Source organism: Mastomys coucha, unplaced genomic scaffold (genome assembly GCF_008632895.1).
Source record: "Mastomys coucha isolate ucsf_1 unplaced genomic scaffold, UCSF_Mcou_1 pScaffold3, whole genome shotgun sequence".
Classification (NCBI taxonomy): domain Eukaryota; kingdom Metazoa; phylum Chordata; class Mammalia; order Rodentia; family Muridae; genus Mastomys; species Mastomys coucha.
In genome coordinates, this window is record NW_022196909.1 from 38,135,743 (window position 1) to 38,150,844 (window position 15,102).

Consider the following 15,102-nt stretch of genomic DNA (forward strand, 5'->3'; position numbering starts at 1 on the left):
GAAAAGTAGAGGCCAGCAGCCATGGCCACATGGAGAGAAGGAAAAAGAGAGGAGGAGGAAGAAGGTGAAAGGGTGAGAGTAAGACCAAGAGTTTAAGAGAGAGAGGAGGAGGGGTCAAGCAGCCCCTTTTATAGTGTGGGCTTGAGATACCTTTCTGTTCCCAGGTAACTGTGGGGAGGGGCCTACCTGGCTGTGATCAGGTGACTGCGGGGTTGGAACACAGCCAGAATACTAGGAGCTTAGGGCATTGCCTAGACACAGGATAAAGGAGTGAGGGCTCCTTGTGGTGTCAGCAGCCTAATGTCTGGGGTGTAGCTTATTGTTCTGTCCCCTGTAGAATTTACTACTGTGTCTCTGGAGTAAGCCTAGCTCAACCAGAATACAGACTGCCTTTCATGGTCCAACAGTAAAGGCTGAATATATGTAGGAGATTCTTTAGATTGTACTGTATATGCTAAAAAGACATGCTTTGTGTAGAGAAGGGTGTCCAAGCTGGGCTGCAATTTCAGTGGCTATAGCAAAAGTATTTCAGAGGCAACTGGAAGTTAAATTGTGACTAGAAAGTGAAAGGATTTAAATTATGATCTTGAACTTTTAATAAGTAATAAGTTAGACTAGTGTGGAATAAGTTAATGGAAAAGAATTTTTCAAAGTTTCATGAGTTTGAATCAAGGTGGAGAGGAAAATAACGACAGAGTCTGCTGATGTGCCATGGTGGCAGTCATGCATTTGGATGCAAAATATTGTGATGTTGTATCTGAATTGCATAACTCCCTATTCTTCATGTAATGTGTCCGTATTCAATACCATGACCTATGTTCTCAGAGTCTATTGTGTGCAGATAATTCTTCCTCTGAAAGGCTTGCCAATGTTCTTACCTGTAGCCAGTCAATCTGACCTAAATTGAAGGTTTGGCAGGATTAGGGAGCACTGCTCACCTCTACAGAGCTCTATCCAGGTCTGTGCACCATTATTATGTTAAGGCCACCCCAGGGTTTTAGCTTCTTTCTTTTAGAATAATAAGGACTCTTGGAGATTTGAAAGTTTAAAAGATATAAAACTGCTAATGAAATCCCAATTGCCGTCAGATAAAGATTTTACCAGAGAATGCAGAACTCCAGGATTCCTCTCTGCACCACCTCCAATTACTTCCCCACCCACCGTTCTGCTAGCCAGGAGTTCGGCACCATGATTCCCATTAAGAAGGACATCATTTATAATGGGTCTAATTTTAGGAGAGAGCCATAAGTTGGAGGTTGGTTTGAAATCTCCCCTCACATATCTACAGATTGATAGATAACACCTATAAGTTAAAGCCACATTGCAGGGCACATTAATTGTGTTTCAGGTTATCACTTATTTATCACCATGGAGACTGAGGGTGGTGTGTCATTTCTATTCCTCTAAGACAAGAAGACTACAGATCTTAGTTCATCAGGAAGCAATAGCTGTCTGCTCTAAACTAAGGAATAAATTATAAAATGTCCAACTGAGGCCAAAGAGTGATTTTACATGGAATCCATTTACATTCATGTCAGATGTTATGCTTAAGTGCACGGTGGATGCAGTGTTTCCTGGCAGTCGGCACCACCCATGATCTTCCCATCAATGTCCCTCCGTTACACCTTAAACATTACACTATTTTCTTTTCCATTTTCAGAGTGCAGGTTTGCCCCAGCCCAAATCTGCCCATCTCTTTTCACTACACTAAGAATCCCTGGTTGTTTGTGGGCATGCTCAGAGCGAAGCATTTCAGAGCATTTCCAGGAGACAGCCATGATTTTTCTTGACAGCAACGAATGACTGCCTCACTTGAGTAGGATCATTCCTCATGATTCCACATGAACATTCCTCAAAATTTCTCTCTCTCTCTTTCTCTCTCTCTCTCTTTTTTCTCTCTCTCTCCCTCTCTCTGTCTCTGTGTGTGTGTGAATATATTAATTTTGAAAGCTAAATTAAAAATCAAGTCCATTTCTGGAAAAAAAAAAAGGTTAAAAATGAACATGTAAATGCTTTTGTAAGGCAATGACAATATATGTGGTCTCCAGTTCTACATCCTACCAAATGTTGTGGTTTCCTGAATAATTGGACTGACAGAACACCTTTTTGTTTTATATTGTCTTGTAGTTTCTGATGTGATATTTCTTGAATGCCTGTTCATTTCTGGACAAGTACCACAAAAGGAATACAATTTGTTGTTCGCAGTGAGTCCCATTTAGCCATTCCTGAGTTCACTGTTGAGAAGATCTTCAGAGTGGAGGATGAAGGATAGAGTGACCTTCTATGTGATTCAAGAGCCCTGGTTTTCCGTCAGGGAGGTTGGGAGGTGTTGAAGCTAGGTGTTAATCACCAGTAGCCAATGAGTTGACCAGTCTTGGCTAATGAAATCTCCATGAACCCCTATGTAGTAAGAGCAGGGGGTATGACAGTGTAGGGCAGCCCTGAGAGGAACAGACAACCCTACACTGTCCATGTTTCTTACCCTATCTTTTCTGTGTTACCATTGCCTTGTGGTACAATGAAGAATAACCATCTATAGTAAAGTAGTTCTCTGACGTTATGAGCCACTCTAGTAGATTGGGAGCCTTGAACAAATGGGAGTCAGAACCCAAGACTTGGATGAGTTGGTCCAAGGGATCTGTATTAAAACTTTGCATCATCACTCTATGGGTTCTTTTACTCATTAGTATTAAAATATAGAATGTGCTGTTGGTGTCTGGAATGAGAAGGTGGGGAGATTTTCTTACAAGCCTGTTGTAATAAACATTTTGTGAATCTTTTAAAAGCATGTTTCCCATTTTACTTAAAATAGTATCCCATCACAGTAGGAATTAAGAAGGCAAAAATATGCATCTTACCACCAGTGTGACAAAATAAGAGAGAAGCTTACATTCAAGCTATGTTGAGGTAAAGTGTCTGTCACCTGTCTGCCCCACAGAAAAAGTGAAACTTTTGGATATTTTATAATATCTCTGTATAACTAGTCTTGCAATCTTTCTTTAGCAATTCTGAATTATCACATCTTTGGTTTTACTCAGCAAATTGAAAGGGATCCTTGTCTTGCAAAATAACAGCTACATGTTTATTCATGTAAAAAGGAGAGATATGTTAGAGATGAATATATTTTAGGTAACCCCAATTCAAACTCATTCTCACATCTGTCCTATGTTTTACTGAAGTGTGGAGATTGTAAGCTTCTAAACTTCAAGATAGCAGCTTACACAATAAGCTAATGTTTAAAGATAATTCTATTTAAAGTTGAGAAAGAACCAACATCAATGCCTTATTTTATTTTAATGTATATATGTGTATACATATATATATACACACACGTATACATGTATACACACACACACACACACACACACAAACACACACAAACACACACACATATATATGTGGATTAGACGACCGGACTGCCAACATGCTAACATGTGCTTTCATGTGCTTTCCACTGGCCTGCTCCCCTCTCCCAAGGACAATTATCTTAATAAAAATTACAATTGATTATCATTTCATCTTTTCACAAACTGTAAATAAAGCATTCTCTATAATATAAAATAAGAAGATAGCTAGCTAATATTGACATTTCCACCATTCATTTAAAGCTGAATTGTTTGGCATATTTACAAATTCCTTAAATATTATGAGGTGTATACATGTGCGCGTGTGTTTGTGTGTGTGCAAGTGCATGTATGTGTGTGTTTGTGTATGTGTGTGTATGTGCATGTGTGCTTGAAAGTATATGTATGTGAGTACATGTGAATTACAGAAGTCAACCTAGGTTGTCATTACTAAGGTTCTGTCCACCTTCATTTTCAACAGCATCTCTCACTAGAGTATATCCCACCAAACATGGTAGGCTGTCTGGCCAGTGAACCCCACAGGGATCTATTTGCTAACACCTCTTCAGAGCTATGATTACAAGAGTATCCACTATTCCCTAAATTTCTACATACATTCTAAAGATTATACTAGGGTCCTCATTGTTTCAACATAAGTACTTTACTGGCAGATATTTTTCTTGGCCCCAAATATAGCCTTGACAAATTTGTTTCCAGAAGACAAATATTATATGTTGGAGTTGGTATTTATAAATTCAGACTCCAAACACTGTGGATATGTTGATCTAGTGGCTTCTTCTATTATCATTCAGCATATAATAGGTAGTGAATCTTAATATGTAGACACAGGTGGACCCACCAAAGAGTTCTTATCTTAAGTTAGTTGTCCATGAAGCTGACTGAGCACAGACTTTGCTGAGTCAACTTGGAACAGATGCGAAGTAAAGCCTCCTTTTCCCCAAGAAGACCTGGCTTCTTATTTCACACTGTGAAATAAAATGTTCTAATCGATAGCTTTTATATATTAGCACTGTGCATCTCTATTAATGGAGGAAAAAAAGCCTTCTAGTTCCAAATATGAAATAAATGAATGTGCTATTTTAGGCAAAAAACTAAGGAAGTAATGATAGGCTAGTTTTAAATCATAGGAATGATTTGAGACCTCAAAAGAAAATTGAAGGTTTAACAAATGGGTCCTAAAATAGCAAGTCTATTAAATCTGTACTTGGTTCATACAAATGCATGATAAGAAATATGTAATGAAACTTAGGAGAGTGGGAGGATGCAGGGAAAACTATTCATCATAGATAGGGAAATGGGATGCATGTAACTCTTCCATATATAAAGAATAAATGTGAAAGATCCTAACTGTGACTTAGTTCATCAGAAGACAAAGGGAAGCTTGCTTTGGCCTCTGCCTAGGTAAGATTTTAAAATTCTACTCTGTAAGCATTAGCTTGCTAATTTCCCTTCTTAATTTATAGTTGCACTCTTGGTGACTATAGAAATACCAATATAATTAGCACATAATAAATATGTAATGAATGACAAAATTATACAGAAAGAGAAGCTCATAGATGATCTTTTCAGATATCAACACATCTGTGTTTCCCATTGAAAGTTGAACTCTGTACATCAAACAAGGATAAAGAGACAGAACATAGCATCGTTTCCTCTTGTTCAAATACCATGAAAAAGAACAGGGTATGAGAATTGCAGGACTTAACAATTATCTAAAACCAAATAATGAACATTCTGTCTTGGGAGCTATAATCATGACATGATATGGTTTTCATGCAATCATTTTCCATGAAGAGCTTCATTTCAACACAGTTTCACCATATGAATAAAGAAAGATTCAAGTGGGGAATTTCTTCTCTATAGTTCAGATATTAAAATAAAATCAGGATGTATGTTGGTGTTTTTAGGAAACTCCTGTGAATCTTCAGATTTTCCTGTTTATAGTGCAGAATTCATCTCCTCCACTATTGTCTCCTACAGCTTTTGATAATGCAGAAATGGAGACAGCAAATGAAAGAACTGCCTGAAGCAGCTTCCCTATCTGGTACAGAATGTTAGGTTAAATGCCAGTATGTACATCACAAAAGCCTCCTCAGGAAATGAATCTGTTTGGCTCAGACAAGTGCTGTCCCATCTTCCACAAAGAAAGTAAGTCGCAGTTAAGCAGGCAGGAATGCTTACCTTGTACCAAGACCCTCACCATCCTGAAACAATCACTGCTTTGCTTAAGGTTGGATATGATATCCACAGAGACACAAGATCAGTCATTAATTTATTGGTTTACTCATTAAACAAGTCTTTATTCAGAAAATATATACTAGTCTGTTCTATATCTCACAGTTTACCTCACTTTACCCAGAAATCTCAGCTACATAAATGTATAAGGAATAGTAATAGTAATTAGCAAGTCAGGAGACCAAGCACATACTGCTCTAACAAAAAAAAAAAAAATGAAATTGATTTTAAGTATGACACCACACTTTTCTTTAAATAACAGTTTGAAAAGGATGTTGCAAAGATGAACATAGCATAAAATATGTTTGCAATGTCTGAAATAAAAGAAAATGTGCATACTGAAGAACAGTTTAGAAAATCCAAATCATTCTATGTATATATTAAAACACTGCTTAAGCATCTTTCTGTTAGCTTTTTATATTTGGTCACTGTATCTTTGTTTCTATATAAATAAGTATAGGAACAGTGTATGAATTGTTGAAATGTTAGGGAAATACTTGATAGTAGTTGATTCTTAATTTACTCCCTATTAGTATTTGAAGGAAGTTTCTTTCATCTCTGTTTTCCAATTCTAAGTTGGAAATCCTAAATTTCCTTGTTGCCTTCACCATCTACTCATCCTCTCTTTTCTGTTTTCTAAATGCTGATGCTTGGTGAATAGTAAGGAAAACCCAAACATTGAACCATAGAGTGTCTTTAAAGAAATATGAGTCTTTTTAGCATCTGTTGCTAGACTCCTTTGCCTGCCCATGATAATTATCTTTGTTGCTTTCCTAACCAAAAGGCAGCGAACTGACTTGGCATGTGCAAAGCGAAATAGGAACGTTAAAATCTAAAAATAAAAGGCATTCCAGAGATGAAAATACTCTAGGGGACTAACCTGAGTATTTGTCTATGGTAAAGGTGGAATGGGTGACTGTTGAACTTGGACTACTGGTATACTCATGAGAGATAGAAAGACAGTGGGGTAGAAGAACCTTGCAGAGGTCAAAAGCATAGAACTACTTCACTCAGAGTCCCTGCATAAACTCTGCCCTTGGGATCACACCTCATTCATTTGAAGGGAACATCACAGACTGAGTGATGTGTGTTTCTTCTCTCCCCACCCCCCTTCTCTTTTTTCTCCCGGAATCTCTTTGATAAAAACTGGTAATGGCTACACTCTTGGTAAAAATTGTCTTTATTTCCTGTTGAGAATTCACTCTCAATGTAGCTCCTCTCAAATGGAAATCAGGTGCCCTGTCTGTCCACAGTTCATCACACCACTGCATGACTGTCTTGAACTGCGCTCCCCTGGAAGCTTTAGAAGCTTTCTCTAGGACCTTTCACCTCTGTATCACAGGTCCCAGGAGTTCTCTGAAGTTCCAGACTCATGAGAGAGTGAGATGCTTTGATTAGGAAGCCATGATGAGCAACCCATACCAAGGGAGGTGTGTGCAGGATTTTACTATGAGACAAGTAGACCACTACATATCTCTGGGTTTCACAAGAGAACTTTGTGGACATTCTATAAGTCAGAACATCAGCTTAGGACTGCATACCATACAAAATGATTCATGAAGAGGTTATTTTCATTTCCATATATAACTGATCAAATATAAATAGTAACAACACATCCAAATGAGAATTGAAATATTGAGCATGACAAAGATATTCTCTAATGGAAGCATTAAGGGAAAGATCTTTAACAAAAAGAGAATTCTGCATAGAGGATAGCTTAGACACCTACCAAACATAGGATACTAGCGTTTAAGAAGGTAATGGTTTCTTTCTGCTTGGCTGGGTCAGGGTTGTGCTTAACCACAGATAAGTGTTTAGTGTGAAAATATCGTTGGAGTGCAGATAGAACTCGATTAGGTTTTGAAGAAGGAGGGACACAGGAGAAACCTGAGGGATGAGCCCGGGATTCCAGACTAGAGTGACTGGGATGAGTAATATCATTTATTAATAGAGGTTTCTGGAATGAACACTTAATATGTAATAACATAGGGCAGCAAGGGAAAGTAAAGATAAATAGGTGATTGTTACGATGATTTTTTTTTCTGTTGTCATTACAGGCTTACTTTTTGTTACCAAAGGCAGTCTTTAGGTTATGAGCAACATCTGATTTATTTAGGAAAAGAATTAAAACTATGACCATGATTGTAGAGATTTTATAAAACTTAAAGGTAGATATATAGATAAATATATGGATGAATAGATGGATGGATGTATGCATGGATGCATGCATAGATAGATAGATAGATAGATAGATAGATAGATAGATAGATAGATAGATAGATTGTGTGTGCATGTGTGTGTGTGTGTGTGTGTGTGTGTGTGTGTGTGCTAGAATTATACTCTCTCAGGTTTCCCTTTAGCTTTTGAAAATGCAGTGTAATGTAACCACCACCCAATTCTTTCATAACATCTGCCTACAGCCTATTACAGCTAAGTTAACTTTTAAAAATCCATTATGCACTTCAAAATTAGTTCACTAATTGTGTTATCAGTGTGGAAGAATTGGCTACATTTCAGCATAAAATATAAATGGATCTAACTTTTCTCATTAATATTTGAAGCTACATGGTTTAATTTTGAATTGAAGCAGAACCCCGAGGAGGTCCTGAAAGGATAATTTATAAATGCGAATTTAACCAAGAGACGATAAAGTAAATCTTAGCTTTAGTTCTTCTAGGTGAGTGTGTTCTGCTCAACTTTATTGATGTAGAAAGATAATTCTGTTAAAAGTGTTACACCTCCATTACTATGGCAATGATGGGAGTGGCACCTTTCTCTTCAGTATTATTTCCACAACGTGACCTCTGAGGCATCAACAGAAGCCACACACATGAAAGCCTTGACCATAGTCCCTGAGAGATGAACTGGTCCTATCTAGAACATAGAACCTTGGTATTGACAGATGAATTACTCCTGTTAGTTTGATCTATCAAGCTTACCTTGTGTAAAATAAATAAATAAATAAATAAATAAATAAATTATAAATAAACAATCAAAATAAACAAATTCTGTGTTACTTTGCGTAGAATAATTGTGTGGACAATGATTTAGCCTAATTTTTGGAAAATGTCACGGTGGCTCAGAACAACTAACTGCATGCTCTTTGTAATTCAAAATTGGGTCTTATAGAAATCCAGGGTCTGGGGCAATGGTTAGGAAGAACCTACCTTCAGGCCACAGGGAGACTTTGAGAATCAGAGAACCTCAACATGGTAGTTACTCAAGGACTCTCCCCTTCCTCCCTTGCTTTGTTTCAACTCAGAACTATCAAGAACTATGCATTTCTATTAATGTTTTATACATCTCCCTTAAAAATAAATAACCCACTATAGTAAATAGAACAAGGAAACTTGGCACAGAATTACTAGGTCCCAGTGTTATACAACCAGTGCTTGCTCAGATATTCAGAAGAAATTCAAGTTAGCAGGCTAAATGCCTGGAAGCGAGTATGAAGCCCTTCAAGTGGGGGGCTCAACTCAGCTGCAAAGGTTGCTTCTATAAACAATTAGAAAGGAAGAATTTAAGCAACCCTGAGAATACTAACCCACACCTGAAAGTTCTATCCAGAGGAAATGAAAAGCAAGACTCCAGTCACATCCCTCTAACAGAAGCAGTTAATTTGTGTCTATGGGATGGGTTGTACCGCATTCCCATGAGGTATTCTCCATTGATGTACTCTACATTCCTACCAATGTGATGGGATGTCTATGAATCTCTGCTGCTCTCAGAGTTGCAGGATTTTTACAAGCTTATGCTTGCATAGCCTCAGGATGCAAAGCCCTAAACTTAGTTCTTAAAATAAGTCAATTTTCAGGGCTGAGAGGGGGTGGGTTAGGAAGAAAGCCTCACATCAATATTATATATTGATGTTCAAATTTACCCAGTATACCATTCATGAGTATTTACTCCAAATCCAAGGTCCAGATAAGGCAAGTTCTAGAATGGTAACCCTGCAGACTAAAATGAGTTTGTGCATATAAATGAAGTGTTAAATGGAGTATAAAAAGGAAACTTGCTTGTGTTAGAGTGCAGGCTCGCCTCGGGCTCCCACACTATCAGGAGAGCTCAGGCTGGTTCTTCTCAAGCTGACAGGAATTCTAATGTCCTGACACAGGTCATTCACAGGGAAGTGAAAGAAGGTAAGAGAGAGTTACCCTCCGCTCTCTGCTTTTCCTATTCTGCGTGAATTCTAATTTATCTTATCAATGTATTCATAAATGTTCCCTCAAAACTCATGCATGCAGATACTTTAAGTGAGTGACATTCAGACTAGGAGTTTTCATCCACTCTGGATGAATAAATGCATCCTCTTATTTGACATGCAGTTCTTTATTTATTGAAACAGCCATCCTGTTTTTATACGAATGAAGGTGATCACTACCTCAGTACATAACGCTTGTGTACAAATGAATATCAGGTTAAAAAAAAATCCTAAAGTACTCTGGAACTAGAGGGATTGTTCATCAATACAGCAGTAACACAGTTAAAGTAGAATAAACATAAACTCTATGTGTATTAGGTAATTAATTTCTTTGCTTTATTTGTTGATAGTTGGACTTTTAAGAGCACTCTCCTCCACAGAGAAAGCAATCTACTTGCACATATTCATAAAACACCCATTTCTTAAATTGGGTTTAATATCATCAGCTCATTATTCAAATGAGTAGCTCTTCTTTTGATGTAGTAAAAAAAAAAAAAATGGCAGGACCAGAGAAGCTGAGACTGTCAGCAAATCCCATCCAAAGAGGCGTACCCTGGAAAGATGTTTTCATTCTGTAAAATACAGCATTTTGTCCTCTAACGAACTTTTTATGAGGTGAAATCTCATCACTTAGCAGATCTTGAGACCATAGTGGTCTCATAATTACCAGGCTTATGAGAAGAACATAATAGAAAGCTTGCAGGCAGAGACAAATCAGGAAATAATTATGCCGCTACTTTGGAGGAGAAGATCATTTCTAAACTCCCCCTTGACAAGCTCCATATCATAGTACACCCGGAGATACATTACCAAGACCAGGATGGTTAGCTGTTTCCAGCAGTCTATCATTCAGTTTTCCAAGCTTCTGAGAAGGCAGGACAGATTTTCCATAGTTGCTCACAATGCTTTTAACATTCTTTGGATCCCCTCTGTGAGGTGTTTTGGAATGAATGGATATTCAGAAGGAAAGAAATACAGGCATTGGAAAGAATGTTTATCTGCTTACTGTTTTGTTTTATGAAAGAAAGAAAGAAAGAAAGAAAGAAAGAAAGAAAGAAAGAAAGAAAGAGAGAGAGAGAGAGAGAGAGAAAGAAAGAAAGAAAGAAAGAAAGAAAGAAAGAAAGAAAGAAAGGAAGGAAGGAAGAAAGAAAGAAAGAAAAAGAGTCAGGATTATGTTTGGTAGAGAGGCACAGTATGGAGAGGTGGAATGGGCATCCCTTTGCAGGCTCATGCTGAGGCATCCTTTTCCCATGAGGTACCAACCATAAGACTAATATAGTATGGAATAGAGTTTATTTAGGGCAACTAGATGGGGGTTGAAGATAGAGTAGAGGTAGAGAGAGAGAGAGAGAGAGAGAGAGAGAGAGAGAGAGAGAGAGAGAGAGAGAGGTAGAGAGGTAGAGAGAGAGAAGAAAAAAGAAGAAGGAGGAGGAGGAGGAGGAGGAGGAGGAGGAGGAGGAGAGGGTAGAGGAGGAGGAGGAGAGGGTAGAGGAGGAGGAGGAGAGGCAGGCCAGGAACACATGGAGAGATGGAGAGGAAAAGAGGAATGGGGAGAGAAGTGACAGAGGGGATAGGAGAGTAAGAGAGAGAAAGGAGGAGGAAAGGAGCATCTTTCATAGTAAGTCAGTCATACCTGGCTGTTGCCAGGTAACTGTGGGGCAGAACCTAGAAGAAATGTAGCACCTACTGCATAATATTTTTAACTTGCCTAAACTGAGGAATGTTGGTAGGCAGTAGTAAAGGCATATTCAGAATAGTCCACTCTAATAATAATAATAATAATAATAATAATAATAATAATAATAATAATTATAATTGTGATGGTTGCCCAGGGAGTGGCACTATTAGGAGGTGTAGCCTTGTTGGAGTAGGTGTGGCCTTTTTGGAGTGGGTGTGTCACTGTGGCTTTGGGATTTAAGACCCTCATCCTAGGAGCTGGCGAGATGGCTCAGCGGGTAAGAGCACTGACTCCACTTCCAAAGGTACTGAGTTCGGATCCCAGCAACAACATGGTGGCTCACAACCACCCGTAATGAGATCTGATGCCCTCTTCTGGTGCGTCTGAAGACAGCTACACTGTTACGCAGGAGCTAGTGGGGCCTGAGCGAGCTAGTGGGGCCTGAGCAAGTGGGGCCTGAGTAAGTGGGGCCGGCAGAGGTCCTGAGTTCAAATCCCAGCAGCCACACACATGATGGCTCATGGCCATCTGTACAGCTACAGTGTGCTCATACACATAAAAATAAATAAATAAATCTTTAAAAAAAAAAAAAAAAAGACCCTCAACCTAGCAGTCTGGAAGTCATTTTTTCCACTAGCAGCCTTCAGATGAAGATGTTGAACTCTCAGCTCTTCCTGCACTATGCTTGCCTAGATGTTGTTATGTTCCCACCTTGATGATAATGGACTGAACCTCTGAAGTTGTAAGCTAGCCCCAATTATATATTGTCCTTTATAAGAGTTGCCCTGGTCATGGTGTCTGTTCACAGCTATAAAAGACTAACTAATACAACAACAACAACAACAACAACAATAATGCACTCCAGGTTATTTTAAAGGATATGCTTTTAGATATAGTGACTATTTAGAATTTAATATTATCATATTATAAACCACCTTAGAAGACCCACTGGATGGCAAACAAAGTTCTCTTTGAGTTCTTCTCTTATTCATTGATTGTCAGTCTGTAATCAAAGTGCCCTGTGTCAGTCAACCTAGCAAATGTATAATCAGGGATATTAGCAATGACAGGTCCTATGATAGATTAGCTGTTTGGAATGATCGTCCTAACTCTACAAAGAGCATCCTGATAGATTTTAAAAACCTGTTTTCTTCCAGCCAATCTTTAGACTACGAACATGGAAAACCCTACAGATGTTATCTAATTATAGACAGCAGCAATTTGACAGCATACTCAGAACCTGTGCAAGATTAAGCAAAAGATGACGTCAGCGCGGGTGGGAAAGGGAGTAATAAAGTTCATCCCCTAATGAGGAATTGTTGTAACTGATGGCTGTTGGGAGAGGAAGGGTTAACTTTCTTCAGAGATATGTCCCCTGGGAGGTCATGTTCCAGAAGGTGGCCCTGTGCCTGAGCAACACTACCTGGGTAAAGAGATTTAAAAAAAAAATAAACAAAAAACATGAAATTGGAAAATTGGAATGGGAGGTAGGGAAATGAAGGGATCTGGGGAAAGAGTTTGAGCAGAAATTTTTCCAAACATGTAATATGTATATATGAGATTATCAAACAATAAAAAGACAATAATAAGAAAGAATTTCAGACCAATCGTGGGGTGACAGAATTTTCAAAACTTGGGTTTCTTTTATCTGTTGACTTGACAGACCTGGAGCTCATCCCACTTGTGTATCTGAGATGGACTATATGTATAACATTAGGAAACTGGAGGCTTTAGCCTTGTTCTAAGAGTTGAGACAGTACATACTGTTCAGCACACAGAAGAGCTAGCATCAGATACGGGTATCAGAGCTAGGTGCTAGGGGGAGTGTAGTATGAAAATATGCAAATCACATAGCAGCCATGAAGTTAATTCAAAGCACCCATATCTACAAGGCCTGAACAGTTTGAGAATGAATTCAGTTAGGATCACTTCTCTATCATGCAATGATATTTTCAGGTACACTCAGTTTACTTAGTCCCAAAATGTAATCTACTGTTAGCATTCAAGAATTGGTCAACTTTTATCAAAAAAATTTGATAAAAATCAGGAGCTACTAGTATAATGATTAAATTATAAAAATTTTGATTAACTACTCATAAATAAACAAAGAACAGCTTAACTTTGCACACAATTAAACCAGCTTTCCAGGGATAATACTGTCATCCTATAACTACTGATTGTATAGGATAACCAGCATATTCCTATTGGGCTCTGAGGCGGATATCTGACTGGACTACTGAAAGTTTGCACCAGGAACTAAGGACAAGGTCAGAGGTACATAGATGGGGAGCTCCAAGTCCCTAGAGGGCTGTTTCTGTTTTGCTAATTTCTCATATTATCACAGTGTCTCCCAAATATTTATGTTCATATACATCGGCAAATTCTCCCCACATTCTTCATCAAAGGAGGCTCTCTTTGCCACAAATGACAATCATATAGAGACTCATGGCTAGTCACAGTGCTGAAAAACAGTGAATTTGAATATTCAACATTAACCAGGGCACCCATGACACCACCTTTAAGACTCAGAGAACATCTTTCGGTAAGGTAGGGTAAGACTAGAAGAGATGAATGAAAGATGGGGGATTTGTAAAATGTCTTACAGGCCACTGCATTCAGGAGCTCAACAGATGAGTTGCCTACATAGGGTCTGTTTAAGAACGACCTCAAAATATTCAGGAACAAATGCTGTTCGGCCCCCACCCTGGAGCTGCTGAGCAGTCATTGTTTTGTGGATTATAGCTCTGGTGTGTTACCTGTGCACCATGGAATAGCTCTACATGCATAAACACACAGCCATCTCTGGTTCAGTACAGTGGTCACAAAAGAAAAAGCAACAACACAACACAAAACAAAACCCCAAAAACCAAGAAACTGGGAAAGTGTCCTAAGAAAGTACTGTGGCTTAAAGTGAAGAGCGGATCAGAAGAGGGTGTAGGAACGAGTGTAATCCTAACGTCGTAGATAAATGTATGAAGTAGTCAAAGAATAAATTAATAACAAGGAGAATTCATAGGCATGTTTAAATAAAATTCAATAGTTTAAATCACTATAAGCAATTCAGATGTTTTATCAACTCTACATAGATTCCATCCATTTGTCTCAGCATTAATATGATGGAATACCTAAAAAGTGTGTCTTAACAGATGAAGTTAGAAATGTCATGTAACACACTAAAAAAAGGAGCCAAATATTGTATTTATAATTATGTATGTTAACATGAGACATAAAAATCACCAACACTGTACAGGCACCAAATCTTAAACTTTGGATCACATTCAGTGGAATTCACGATTATTAAATCTGAAAAAGCTCCAAATGCATTTTGGAAACTAGATTCTAAGTTATTTAAAGAAGCTTGTGGTATACTTGTACAGATGACTATATTGAAGTTATGTATTAAATTTTATAGCTAATACATTTATTATTTAGCTTAGATTCCTATACTTTTCAAACTTCTAATTCAAATTCTGTGGGAATTTTCTAAAAAAGTATAGTAGGTTATACATTTATTTGGAAATGTACATTATACCCCACTCCTTTCTTGACTCAAGCCTGAGAGGATCCATTGCTCTCTAGGATATTAGTATAGTTCCTTTAATCTCTATATATGGAAAATTGGG

The 15,102-nt window shown here is 38.1% G+C and overlaps 1 protein-coding gene across 13 annotated transcripts in view; it reads left to right on the top strand.

The window, feature by feature from the left end:
* Window positions 1–15,102, top strand: part of Pcdh15 (protocadherin related 15) — a 1,206,525-nt gene that overhangs the window by 33,621 nt on the left and 1,157,802 nt on the right. The window lies entirely within an intron of this gene.